The sequence below is a fragment of the Elephas maximus genome, chromosome 4 (assembly GCF_024166365.1).
Source record: "Elephas maximus indicus isolate mEleMax1 chromosome 4, mEleMax1 primary haplotype, whole genome shotgun sequence".
NCBI lineage: Eukaryota > Metazoa > Chordata > Mammalia > Proboscidea > Elephantidae > Elephas > Elephas maximus.
The window spans coordinates 196,169,455-196,182,328 of NC_064822.1; positions in this window are offsets into that span (position 1 = coordinate 196,169,455).

The window sequence follows — 12,874 nt, forward strand, 5'->3', positions numbered from 1 at the left end:
GAGAAAGGGAAGTGATCCCTGGATGTGGTCTCTGACCCTCGCCCTCCCCCACCCCCTACCAGACCCCAGCTGCCGAGGGCCCTGTGAGTGCTCCGTGGATGATCCAGCCCTGGACAGCGTGTGGCTGTTCCACCTGGCTGTGGTGGGTCGATATCCTTGCAGCCCCCTGGGTCAGTGGTGTAATCTGGACACAGCCCGAGCTGAGAGAGCAGTTTGGGCACCGGACCCAGGTGACTAGGGGGACAGGCAGGCCGCCCCCGGGCCCAGGCCTTGAGGTGTCTGTCGCTGGCCCACACGGCCACAGCACCTGATGTGGGGGATGCCCTGGTCTGTCTGGATGCTGGTGCCACATGGGGCCCCAGGAGGGGCCGGGCTCGGGGACAGGGCCAGTCAGGACTGGATATACCAGCTGAGGCAGCCCAGGGCCCTGGAGGGGGTCAGGGCAGGCAGAGAGCTGCAGAGGGGGCTGGGGGCCTTGTAGGGGCAGCATATGGGTGCAGCGGAGCCTGCAGTCCTGGGCAGGTGGCAGGGAGTGAAAGCAGAGGAACAGAGGGAGCCCAGCGAGTTGCTTTCCCTGACCTCTGACCCCTGGCAGTGGCCAAGGGGTGCACGGACCCCAGCAGAAGTGGGAGGGGAGGGGTCGACCATCCATCAGCACATGACTTCCAGGCCGGCTGCTCTCCAGACAGCCTTGGCAGAGGCCCCAGTGCGATTACACAATGGATCTCTGATCCTGGCCCCCTCTGCGGTTCCCGGCAGTCAGGCCCGGCCGGGGAAAAGGGGGGCAAAGCCCTGGGCAGCCCCTGCCCTCAGCATCGTTATTGACCTCCTGAAGGCCCTGCAGGAGAGCCCTTCCCAGAAACTGGCCAGTGGGGTGGGATGGCAGAGCTTTCCCTGAGGGCAGTCACCTCTACCAACCTTGAATAAGCCTGGTGGGGGAAACTGAGGCTCAGGGTCGGGGACACACTCAAGGTTGCAGGTAGCGAGTGGGCCCAGACAGCAGCCCTAACAGGTCTTCTACCCACCCAATGGGGCAGCGGGCACGACATGAGTCCTCTGGTACCACATGCAGCTCAGGGAGGCGGGGCTCTGCCGGAACCTCGGCCACTCCAGCCACCCACCTCCTCCATGGACAGCAGGCGGGACCAGCTGGAGAGCCACGGCGCGAGAGCGCAGTGCCACCGTGGTCATCCCAGACCCAGTGGGCACTCTGCTGGGTCAGGGTCTGTAGGTTCCATCTCTGAGCCTGGGGCTCAGGCCTGCGGTGGGCAGGTAACCCCACCAGCCTGGAGGAGAGGGTGGTTGCACTGGGAGGCAGGTGGCTCCCCAGGACCCTCCAAGCATCCCTGCCCCACCTGAGGCCAGACCCAGCGCTGGGACAGGCTCAACCTCTCTGCTATGTTCCTTGGACTCAGGGATCCCTACCCCACTGGCTACCCCATCAGGGAAAAAAAAACCCTATCAGGGAGGAGAGATGAAATGCTGGTTGGGCAGGCCCTGCCCAGAGGACTGCAGGCACAGGACTGGGCCCCCAGCATGGGAAGGCCTGCGGCGTCTGCTCCAATTTGTAGAGGCTCTGGGTCTCGAGACACCAGTGACCAGCAGGGCCAGGGAAGCTCCACCCACTGGGCCAGCCCAGGAAAGGTCTGCCTGGAGCCCAGGATCAGATATTCTAGACCCACCCAGGACTGCCCCTGAGAGCATCAGAGCTCTTCTGGGCCCCACTTCCCTTTCCAGTGGGGGGGTGCAGAGAGGACAAGAGACCTGGAGATACCTGGAGGGAGATCAGGCCCCATCCATGACCCTCGTGTCCTACTGAGGCACCCCTGTTCTAGGGAACATACATGAAGGGGCACCCCACGGAGCACCTGAGAGGGGGTCCACATCCCATCCCACAGAGCACCCTGGAGGGGGTCCCCACCCCACCCCATGTAGTACCCTGGATTGGGTCCCTACCATAAGGCTCCTGACCCTCTCCTTGCCCACCTCTTCCTCCCTGACAGTTCAAAGGGCCCCTTCACTCAGGAGACACCTAGACATTTCTGACCTAGAGGGCTCCCCCAGGCTGAGGGCTAGTAACCAACCCATAAGTTGGCACGACAATTTCCTGATGTGGTTGAGAGACCCAGGGTGGGGTCCTAGTGTCACTCTGCCATTCTGAAGAGTGCGCTGCTGAGCAGAGGCAGGGGGTGTGTGAGGGGGCCCCTGGCAGAGGGACCCGCCCAGGCACTCCAGGGCAGACATGGGAGGGTTACAGAGGCTGGGCACGCACACCCTGGGCTTCCTGCTGATGGGAGGGAGAGGGGGGCAGCCCGGTATCAGCCTTGGGTTTCTCCAGCTGGGCAACGTGGCTTGTGGCCGCCCAGGCCCCAACATCCCAGCAGGCTCTGCGTCCTTACAGGCCAGAGCAGTTGTTGGGCCAGAGCAGCTGTGTGGCCCACAGGAGGCTCCAAGAGCAGAGGTGACCTGTGGCTGGCCCTGGAGGGTCCCAGAGTCCCAGCTCCATCCCAGCCCAGGCCACTCATCCCCTGCCTGTCTCCCCTCTAGAGCAGCTGGGCCGATTGTACTGCCACAAATGGGTATGTGTGTGTGCATGCATGTGTGTGTGTAAATCGTTGTGCTCCCTCGTGTGTGCAAGTACGTGTGCCTCGGTGATTGCATCTATGTGCATGTGTGTGCATGTGTGTATGAATTTTTGTGTGCCTCTGTGAATCTGTGATTGCATCTGTGTGTGTGTGTGCATCCGTGCATGTGTGTGCACCTGTCCAGGACCCAGTCTGGGCAGAGCCCATCTGACATGGCTGCTGCCATGGAGTGATTCACCGTCCCTCAAAGGGCACACAGCACATGGGGGAGTCTCCTGTGACTCAGCGCCTTGGCCGGGTTGGGGGCGTGTGTGTGACAGAGGAGGACAGATGGGGAGGGCTGGGAGGGAGAGCACTTGTGGTCTGCCTACTGACCCCCCAACCCAAGGCTGCCCAGCTGGGGCCTGGATGGCCTCTGTGAGGCCCGAGCAGCCACACGGACCCACCTGGCCCTGTAGGACACCTGGGTCCCGTGTCCCGGCCCATGTCTTTCCTGGGCCCTTCGAGAGCCCACTCAGGGAGCTATCATGAGGGTATCAGGGCAACGTGGAACGGAGGGACATTGGCGCTAAGCCTGAGGCAGGAGGTCATGGGGGTCTGGGGACGGGGTGCTTGTGGGTCTGGGCTGCAGAGGTGGGTGTGTCTGGAGCAAGGCGGGGGTGGGGAGGCCTCAGAGCAGGAGGAGGGCAGATACGAATGGAGGGTGATACTAGGAAAAGGCCCACCTGGGGGCCGGGTTTGGGGGTCATTGTTATCCAGGCAAGGGAGAGGGGCAGGGTGGTCCGAGGCCCCATAGCTGGGAGGGGCAGGAGGGTTGGAGACAGTGGAAGGTCTCTTGGCTCCAGGACAGGGTGAGGGTGAGGACCCATCCACTGTACAGGAAGCCCCCACGGTTACGCGAATGTGTGTCCCCCCAGGGGCCTCCCTGCGGCTCGCTCACAGTGCAGGGACAGTCCTGAGGTCCAGCTCACCGGCCCTGGACTGCGGCGGGTAGCTCAGGGCCTGGACGGGACTGAGGACTCCCTTCCCCATACCTTGGCCCAGTCTCTGGGACATTCTGTCCCCATCTGTGTACTTCAGGCCTGGGCCACACTATGCCCCAGCACCTGACTCTGCCGCATGGCTGCCTGAGGCCACCACACCCTGAAGGCCAGATTAACCATGGGCTCCGGGAGAGGGTAGGGGGCTGGGTACCCACAGGGAATGGGCCTGCGGAGCTTGGGGCCGAGGTGGCCCAGGGCAGGAGGAGGGCCTTTACCCAGGCCATAGCGGGGTGCCCCTGTGTGAGCCTCCTGGGCAAGGTCCAGACTCTGGCCAGCTGCCTGGCTCCTGGCCTGCGCGTGGCTGCACTCCTGGCTTCTCCAGATGAGCCTTAGACCCCCCTACCTATGCTTCTTGGGCAAATGGGGCCAATGGGTCCACAGAAGTAGTGGGAAGGCAAGGGACCAGCCCGGCCTGGGGTGGGGGTATCATGGGGGGACAGGGCCCAGAACAGGGTGGGGCAGGGGCCAGGCTGGGATGCTTGGATCCCCTCCTGAGCCCAGTGCGGCTACCTCCACTGCCCACACCCTCCTTGGCTGTGGCTGTCCAATGAACCCCTCCCGCACTCCATGGGCCCAAGATCCCCTGCATTTCTCTTGGTTCCGGGTGGTCCCCTCCTCTCTTCCCTGCATGCCCCAAGCTTCTCCTTCCCAGATACCCTACTCGGGACCTTCTCTGCGAAGCCCCCCAGCACGGCCACAGTCCAATGCTCCTGATGCCCCCTTCCATCCTCCTCCAGCCACCCCTCACCTCGGGGTCCCTGGTTCCCACCTCGTGCTGTGCCAGCCCCTCCCCCACCCTCCTGCCTCCCCCAGGCTCTGGGGCTCTGAGAAGCAGTGCAGGGCAGGCAGGGAGCCCAGCAGCCAGGTCTTGGCCTTTCTGTGGGCCTCGGCCCTTCCTGCATGCCAGTGTGGCCCCCACAGGCCAGCCGGCAGCTGGGAGGTCCTGACAGGCAGGGTCACACTCAGGGGATGCCCCTCCCCTCTGTGCCTATGGAGCAGCTCCCATGGGGCGTGAGCGTGCACGTGAGTGGGACTGTGCCTGTGCTTGTGTGTGCGTGTGTGAGTGCCTGTGTGCATGTGTGTGAGTGCCTGTGTGTATGTGTGTGCATGTGTGTGAGTACCTGTGTGCATGTGTGTGCGTACCTGTGTGCATGTGTGTGAGTGCCTGTGTGCGTGTGTGTGAGTACCTGTGTGCATGTGTGTGCATGTGTGTGAGTACCTGTGTGCCTTGTGTCTGCCTGTGTGTGCATGTGTGTGTCTGTGTGCATGTGGTTGTGTGTGTGCCTATGTGCATGTGTGTGCACGTGTGTGAGTACCTGTGTTCGTGTGTGCATGTGTGTGAGTACCTGTGTGCCTTGTGTCTGCCTGTGTGTGCCTGTGTGCATGTGTCTGTGTGTCTATGTGTACCTTGTGCACGTGTGTGTGCATGAGTGCCTGTGTGGATGTGTGTGTGCATGTGTGTGTGTGGGGGTAAAGCTCAGTGGAGGGCCTGGGGGGATCATGTTGCACATCCACGGATGGGGGCCTGTAAAAGACCTGTTGCGGTTGGGTCCATTATAGGACAGAGCAGAACTGCCCTGTAGGGCTTACATGGCTGTAATCTTTACAGAAGCAGACTGCCACATCTTTCTCCTGGTGGGTTCAAACTGACGACCTTTTGGTCAGCAGCCGAGCACTTAACCACTGTACCACCAGGACTCCTTAAGGGTATGGGCTGGCCGCCCTACACAGGTCAGCAGGTGAGGGTCAGTGTGGGTGAGGCCCTGAGTAAGAGGGGCAGGGCCATGTAGGGCCTGGGGAAGGGAGGTGGGGCTGGTGGCCTGGGGCATTGGGGATTTGTTCTGAGGGCTGGGGTGCTGGCAGCAGGGCTGCAATGGGTGAGGGGCTGGGGGATGAGGACTTGAGGTGAGGTGGTGACAGCAGTGCGGGAGAGGAGGTCAGGGTCTCAGCCATCTCTTTTTTTCAGCTGACTTTATTTTTAATAAAAATAAAATTCCCCTTAAAGGATTACCCTGAGCCACTCTGAACATTTCTCAGAAAATTACATGGAAACCTATTTTTAAACAGTGACACTGAGGTATCATCACACACCATAAAATTCGCCGGCTTTACGTGTACAATTCAGTGATCTCAGTCAACTTTCCGAGTTGTGCAATCATCACACAGTCCAAGTTTAGACCATTTCCTGCACCTCAAGATCCTTTCAACCCAGCTGCAGTCACTTCCTATTCCCACCCCCAGCCCTAGGCAACCACTGTTCTGCTTTCTGTTTCAATAGATTTGCCTTTTTTGGACGTTTCATGCGGATGGAATCACAGAACTGGTATTATTTAGTATTTGGGTCTCTCCTGTAGCGTCAGTGTTTGGAGACCCATCCACGTTGCAGCATCAGTAGTTGGTTCCTGTTTATGGTTGAGTAGTACTCCATGGCAGCAGTAGTCAAGAAATGAAATGATGCATCGCACTGGGCAAATCTGCTGCAAAAGACCTCTTTAAAGTGTTAAAATGCAAAGATGTCACTTTGAAGGCTATGGTGCGCCCGATCCAAGCCATGGTGTTTTCAGTCACCTCATATGCATGTAAGAACAGGACAATGAATAAGGAAGGCTGAAGAAGAATTGATGCCTTTGAATTATGATGTTGGTGAAGAATATTGGATGGACCACGTTTGTTTATCTGTCCACCAGGTGTGATGGTTAAGGTTGTGTGTCAACTTGACTGGGCCATGATTCTCAGTGGCTTGGCAGTCGTATGATGCTGTGATCACTTCCATGATGAGATTTGATATAATGTGATCACCCCCATGATGCAATCTGCTGTGAGTAGCCAAGCAGTTCAAAGGGAGTTTCCGTGGGCATGTGGGCTGCAGCAAGTATAAGTGGATGGTAAATTGCCATCCAATCTTTTCCCCCATTGAATTGGCTTGTAGTTTTGTAAAAAATCAATTGTCATTATGGTCCCTGGGTGGCACAAATGGCTTGTGCTCAGCAGGTCACCAAGAGGTTGGCAGTTTGAGCCCACCCAGTGGCACTGCAGAAGTAAAAGATCTGGTGATCTGCTTCCATAAAGATTACAGCCAAGAAAACCCTATGGGAAATTTCTAGTGTGTAACTTACAGGGTGTCCATAAGTCACACACACACAAACAACAAGAACAGCAAAAATCAATTTCCATTGATAAATGTATGGGTTTATTTCTAGACTTTCAATTTTGTTCCATAGATCTTCATGCCTATCCTTATGCCAGTACACTCTACTATGATACTAGAGCCTTATAGTAAGCTTTGAAATAAAAAAGTGTGAATCCCCAATGTGTTTTTTTCAAAAGTGGTTTGGTTATTCTGAACTTTTTGTATTTCCATACAATTTTAGGATCAGGTTGCTAATATCTGCAAAAGAGCCTACTCAGATTTTGATAGATTTTGTTGAATCTACAGATCAATTTGGGGGGTATTGCCATCTTAACAATATTGAGTCTTCCAATCCATGACCATGGAATTTCTCTCCATTTACTTATTGTTGTTGTTGTTAGGTGCTGTCGAGTCGGTTCCGACTCATAGCGACCTTATGCACAACAGATTGAAACACTGCCCAGTCCTGAGCCATCCTTACAGTCGTTGTTATGCTTGAGCTCTTGTTGCACCCACTGTGTCAGTCCACCTTGTTGAGGGTCTCTTCCTCTTTTCCGCTGACCCTGTACTCTGCCAAGCATCATGTCCTTTTCCAGGGACTGATCCCTCCTGGAAACATGTCCAAAGTATGTAAGACGCAATCTCGCCATCCTTGCCTCTAAGGAGTATTCTGGTTCTGCTTCTTCCAAGACAGATTTGCTTGGTCTTTTGGCAGTCTGTGGTATATTCAATATTCTTCGCCAGCACCACAGTTCAAGGGCATCAACTCTTCTTCAGTCTTCCTTATTCAATGTCCAGCTTTCACATGCATATGATGCGATTGAAAATATCATGGCTTGGGTCAGGCGCACCTTAGTCTTCAAGGTGACATCTTTGCTCTTCAACACTTTAAAGAGGTCCTTTGCAGCAGATTTACCCAATGCAATGCGTCTTTTGATTTCTTGACTGCTGGTTCCATGGCTGTTGATTGTGGATCCAAGTAAAATGGAATCCTTGACAATCTCAATCTTTTCTCCATTTATTGTGATGTTGCTCATTGGTCCAGTTGTGAGGATTTTTGTTTTCTTTATGTTTACGTGCAATCCAAACTGAAGGCTGTGGTCTTTGATCTTCATCAGTAAGTGCTTCAAGTCCTCTTCACTTTCAGCAAGCAAGGTTGTGTCATCTGCCCTTCGAAATCTTCTGTTCAGTTCTGTTACTTCATCAGTTCTTCCTTTTGCTTTAGCTGCTCGACGCTCAAGAGCAAGTTTCAGAATCGCCTCTGACATCCATCTTGGTCTTTTCTTTCTTTCCTGTCTTTTCAATAACCTCTTGCTTTCTTCATATGTGATGTCCTTGATGTCATTCCACAACTCGTCTGGTCTTCAGTCACTAGTGTTCAATACATCAAGTCTGTTCTTCAGATGGTCTCTAAATTCAGGTGGGATGTACTCAAGGTCATATTTTGGCTCTCGTGGACTTGCTCTGATTTTCTTCAGTTTCAGCTTGAACTTGCATATGAGCAATTGATGGTCTGTTCCACAGTCGGCCCCTGGTCTTGTTCTGACTGATGATATTGAGCTTTTCCATCGTCTCTTTCCACAGGTGTAGTCAATTTGATTTCTGTGTGTTCCATCTGGCAAGGTCCATGTGTATAGTCGCTGTTTCTGTTGGTGAAAGACGGTATTTGCAATGAAGAAGTCTTTGGTCTTACAAAATCCTATCATTCGATCTCCAGCATTGTTTCTATCACCAAGGCCATATTTTCCAACTACTGATCCTTCTTCTTTGTTACCAACTTTCACATTCCAATCATCAGTGATTATCAATGCATCTTGATTGCATGTTCGATCAATTTCAGACTGCAGCAGCTGATAAAAATCTTCTATTTCTTCATCTTTGACTCTAATGGTTTGTGTGTAAATTTGAATAATAGTCGTATTAACTGGTCTTCCTTTTACTTAGATCTTCTTTACTGTTACTCAGGAATGCTTTGTAGTTTTAAGTGTACAAGTCTTACACTTCTTTTGTTAGATTTACTCCTAGGGTCTTTATGAGTCGGAATTGACTCGATGGCAACGGCTTTTTGGTTTTATTTTATTCTTTTCAGTACTACTGTGAATGGAATTTTTTTCTTGATTCATTTTTGGATTGTTCATTGCTAACATATAGAAACACAGTTGACTTCTGTATGTTGATCTTGGATCCTGCAACCTTGCTGAACTTGTTTACTTGTAGACTCTTCCTCTATGTCCTCCTGCCACTTGGCCCCAGCTGCGTCACAAATGCGTAAGTGGGTGGTTTCTGAATGGAGGGAAAGAGAACCCCAGGGAATTGGAAAGTACCAGGAAGATAGTGAAGAGGAAAAAGCTTAGGAAAATGACCCCAGAAGCTTTGAAGTTTTGAACTCCTGGGCTCACACCTAATCTGTATGTGCGTGGATCTGATCCTAATTAGCATATCAAGAACTCGGAGAACTGATCTAACAGGTAGATCTCCACCGAGGCCTCAGAGTGGCCACTAAGTGGTGCACAGGCAAGTTGACCTGAAAAAAACACCCCATAGATTCTGACTCATAGTAACCCTATGAGACAGAGTAGCACTGCCCACAGGGTTTCCAAGGCTATAAATCTCAACACTTCTGTAGAGCGGCAGTGGGTTCTAACCACCGACCTTTCAGTTAGCAGTCGAGTGCTTAACCACTGCACCACCAGGTGACCTGAATAGCACAGTAAAGCTTTGAAAGTTGAACTGCATTGGAGCCATATCTTGCAGGAGGCTAAAACAGGTATATCGAGGTTCTCCACAGGGAAAAAAAGGGACCCAGATTCTTATAACCAAATACTTAAAATGTCCAAGATAGAAACTAAAATCACTTGGCATATGAAGAACTTGAAAATCTCAAAACAGCAAGATAGTCAACAGACACCGATGACTAGGTGATACAGATGTTTGAATTACATGATGAGGACTTTAAAGAAACTGTTATAAAAACACTTCAGCTAGCAGTTGCAAATAGTCTTGGCACAGATATAAAACAGAACGACTCAGCAAAGAAACAGAAGATATAAAGAAAAACCAAACGGAAACTTTGTTGTTGTTGTTAGGTCCTGTCGAGTCGGTTCCAACTCCTAGCGACCCTACGTACCACAGGATGAAACACTGCCAGGTCCCGCGCCATCCCTACAATCATTGTTATGCTTGAGCCCATTGTTGCAGCCACTGTGTCAGTCCACCTCATTGAGGGTCTTCCTCTTTTTTGCTGGCCCTCTACTTCACCAAGCATAATGCCTTTCTCCAGGGACTGATCCCTCCTGAAAACAAGTCCAAAGTATTTGAGACGCAGTCTCTCCATCCTTGCTTCTAAGGAGCATTCTGGTTGTACTTCTCCTAAGACAGATTTGTTTGTTCTTCTGGCAGTGCATGGTATATTCAATAATCTTCACCAACACCACAATTCAGAGGCATCAATTCTTCTTTGGTCTTCCTTATTCATCATCCAGCTTTTACATGCATTTGAAAGTACCATGGCTTGGGTCAGCTGCGCCTTAGTCTTCAAGGTGACATCTTTGCTTTTTAACACTTTAAAGAGGTCTCTTACAGCAGAGGAGCCCTGCTGGAGCAGTGGTTAAGAGCTCAGCTGCTATCCAAAAGGTCGGCTGTTTGAATACACCACCTGCTCCTTGGAAACCTTACGGGGCAGCTCTCCTCTGTCCTAAAGGGTCACTATGAGTCAGAATCGACTCAACAGCCACAAGGTTAGTTTGATTTGTTTTTTTGCAGCAAATTTGCTCAATGCAATGCGTCTTTTGATTTCTTGACTGCTGATTCCAGGGGTGTTGATTGTGGATCCAAGTAAAATTAAATCCTTGACAACCTCAATCTTTTCTCCCTTTATCATGATGTTGCTTATTGGTCTAGTTGTGAGGATTTTTGTTTTCTTTATGTTGAGGTGTAACCCATACCGAAGCCTGTGGTCTTTGATCTTCATCAGTAAGTGCTTCGAGTCCACTTCACTTTCAACAAGCAAAGTTGTGTCATCTGCATATTGCAGGTTGTTAATGAGTCTTCCTCTAATCCTGATGCCCTGTTCCTCTTCTCCAGCTTCTCGGATTATTTGCTCAGCAGACAGGTTGGATGTTGTTGTTGTCGTTAGGTGCCATCGAGTTGGTTCCAACTCATAGTGACCCTGTGTACGACAGAACAAAACACTGCCCGGTCTTGCTCCATGCTCACAATTGTTAGGCTTGAGCCCATTGTCAAAGGCACTGTACACGTTAAATAGGTATGGTAAAAGTATACAACACTGACGCACATCTTTTCTGACTTTAAACCACGCAGTATCCCCTTGTTCTGTGCAAAGGACTGCCTCTTGATCTATATACAGGTTCCTCACGAGCACAATTAGGTGTCCTGGAATTCCCATCCTTCGTAATGTTATCCATAATTTGTTATGATCCACACTGTTGAATGCCTTTTCTTAGTCAATAAAACACAGGTAACATCTTTCTGGTACTCTCTGCTTTCAGCAAGGATCCATCTGACATCATTAATGATATCTCTGGTTCCACGTCCTCTTCTGAATCCGGCTTGAATTTCTGGCAGTTCCCTGTCAATATACTGCTGCAGCCACTTTTGAATGATCTTCAGCAAAATTTTGCTTGCATGTGATATTAATGATAAAAAAAAAAAAAAAGGAAACCCTGGTGGCACAAATATGGATGTCTTCCAGTCTATTGACCAGGTAGCTGTCTTCCATATTTCTTGGCATAGATGAATGAGCACTTCCAGTGTGGCATCCATTTGTTGAAACAACTCAATTGCTATTCCGTCGATTCTTGGAGCCTTATTTTTCGCCAATGCCTTCCGTGCAGCTTGGACTTCTTCCTTCAGTACCATCAGTTCCTGATCATATGCTACCTCCTGAAATGTCAACCAATTCTTTTTGGTACAGTGACTCAGGTATTCCTTTCAACTTCTTTTAATGGTTCCTGTGTCTTAATATTTTCCCCGTAGAATCCTTCAATATTGCAACTTGAGGCTTGAATTTTTTCTTCAGTTCTTTCAGCTTAAGAAATGCTAAGCGTGTTCTTCCCTTTTGGTTTTCTATCTCCAGATCTTTGCACATATTATAATACTTTACTTTGTCTTTCTGAGATGCCCTTTGAAATCTTCTGTTCAGCTTTTACTTCATCATTTTTTCCTTTCCCTTAGCTACTCAGCAATCAAGAGTAAGTTTCAGAGTCTCTTCTGACAATCATTTAGGTCTGTTCTTTCTTTCATGTATTTTTAATGACCTCTTGCTTTCTTCATGTATGATGTCCTTAATGACATTCCACAACTAGTCTGGTCTTCGGTCATTAGTGTTCGACACATCAAATCTATTCTTGAGATGGTCTCTAAATTCAGGTGTAATATACTCAAGGTCATACTTTGGCTGTTGTGGATTTGTTCTAATTTTCTTCAGTTTCAACTTGAATTTCTGTGTGAGTAATTGGTGGTCAGATCTGCAGTTGGCCCCTGGCCTTGTTCTAACTGATGATTTTGAGCTTTTCCATCGTCTCTTTCCACAGATGTAGTCGATTTGATTCCTGCGTATTCCATCTGGTGAGGTCCATTTGTATAGTTGCCATTTATGTTGGTGAAGAAAGATATTTGCAATGAAGAAGTCACTGGTCTTGCAAAATGCTATCATGTGATCTCTGGCATCATTTCTATCACCAAGGCAATATTTTCCAACTACCGATCCTTCTTCGTTTCTAACTTTCGCATTCCAATCACCAGTAATTATCAATGTACCCTGATTGCATGTCCGATCAATTTCAGACAGCGGAAGTTGGTAAAAATCTTCAATTTCTTTATCTATGGCCTTAGTGGTTGATGTGTACCTTTGAATAATAGTCGTATTAACTGGTCTTCCTTGTGGGCGTATGGGTATTACCCTATCACTGACAGCCTTGTACTTCAGGATAGATCTTGAGATATTCTATTTTGACCGTGAATGCAACACCGTTTCTCTTCAATTTGTCATTCCTGGCATAGTAGACCATAAGATTGTCAGATTCAAAATGGCCAATACCAGTCCATTTCATCTCACTAATGCCCAGGATATCGATGTTTATGCATTCCATTTCATT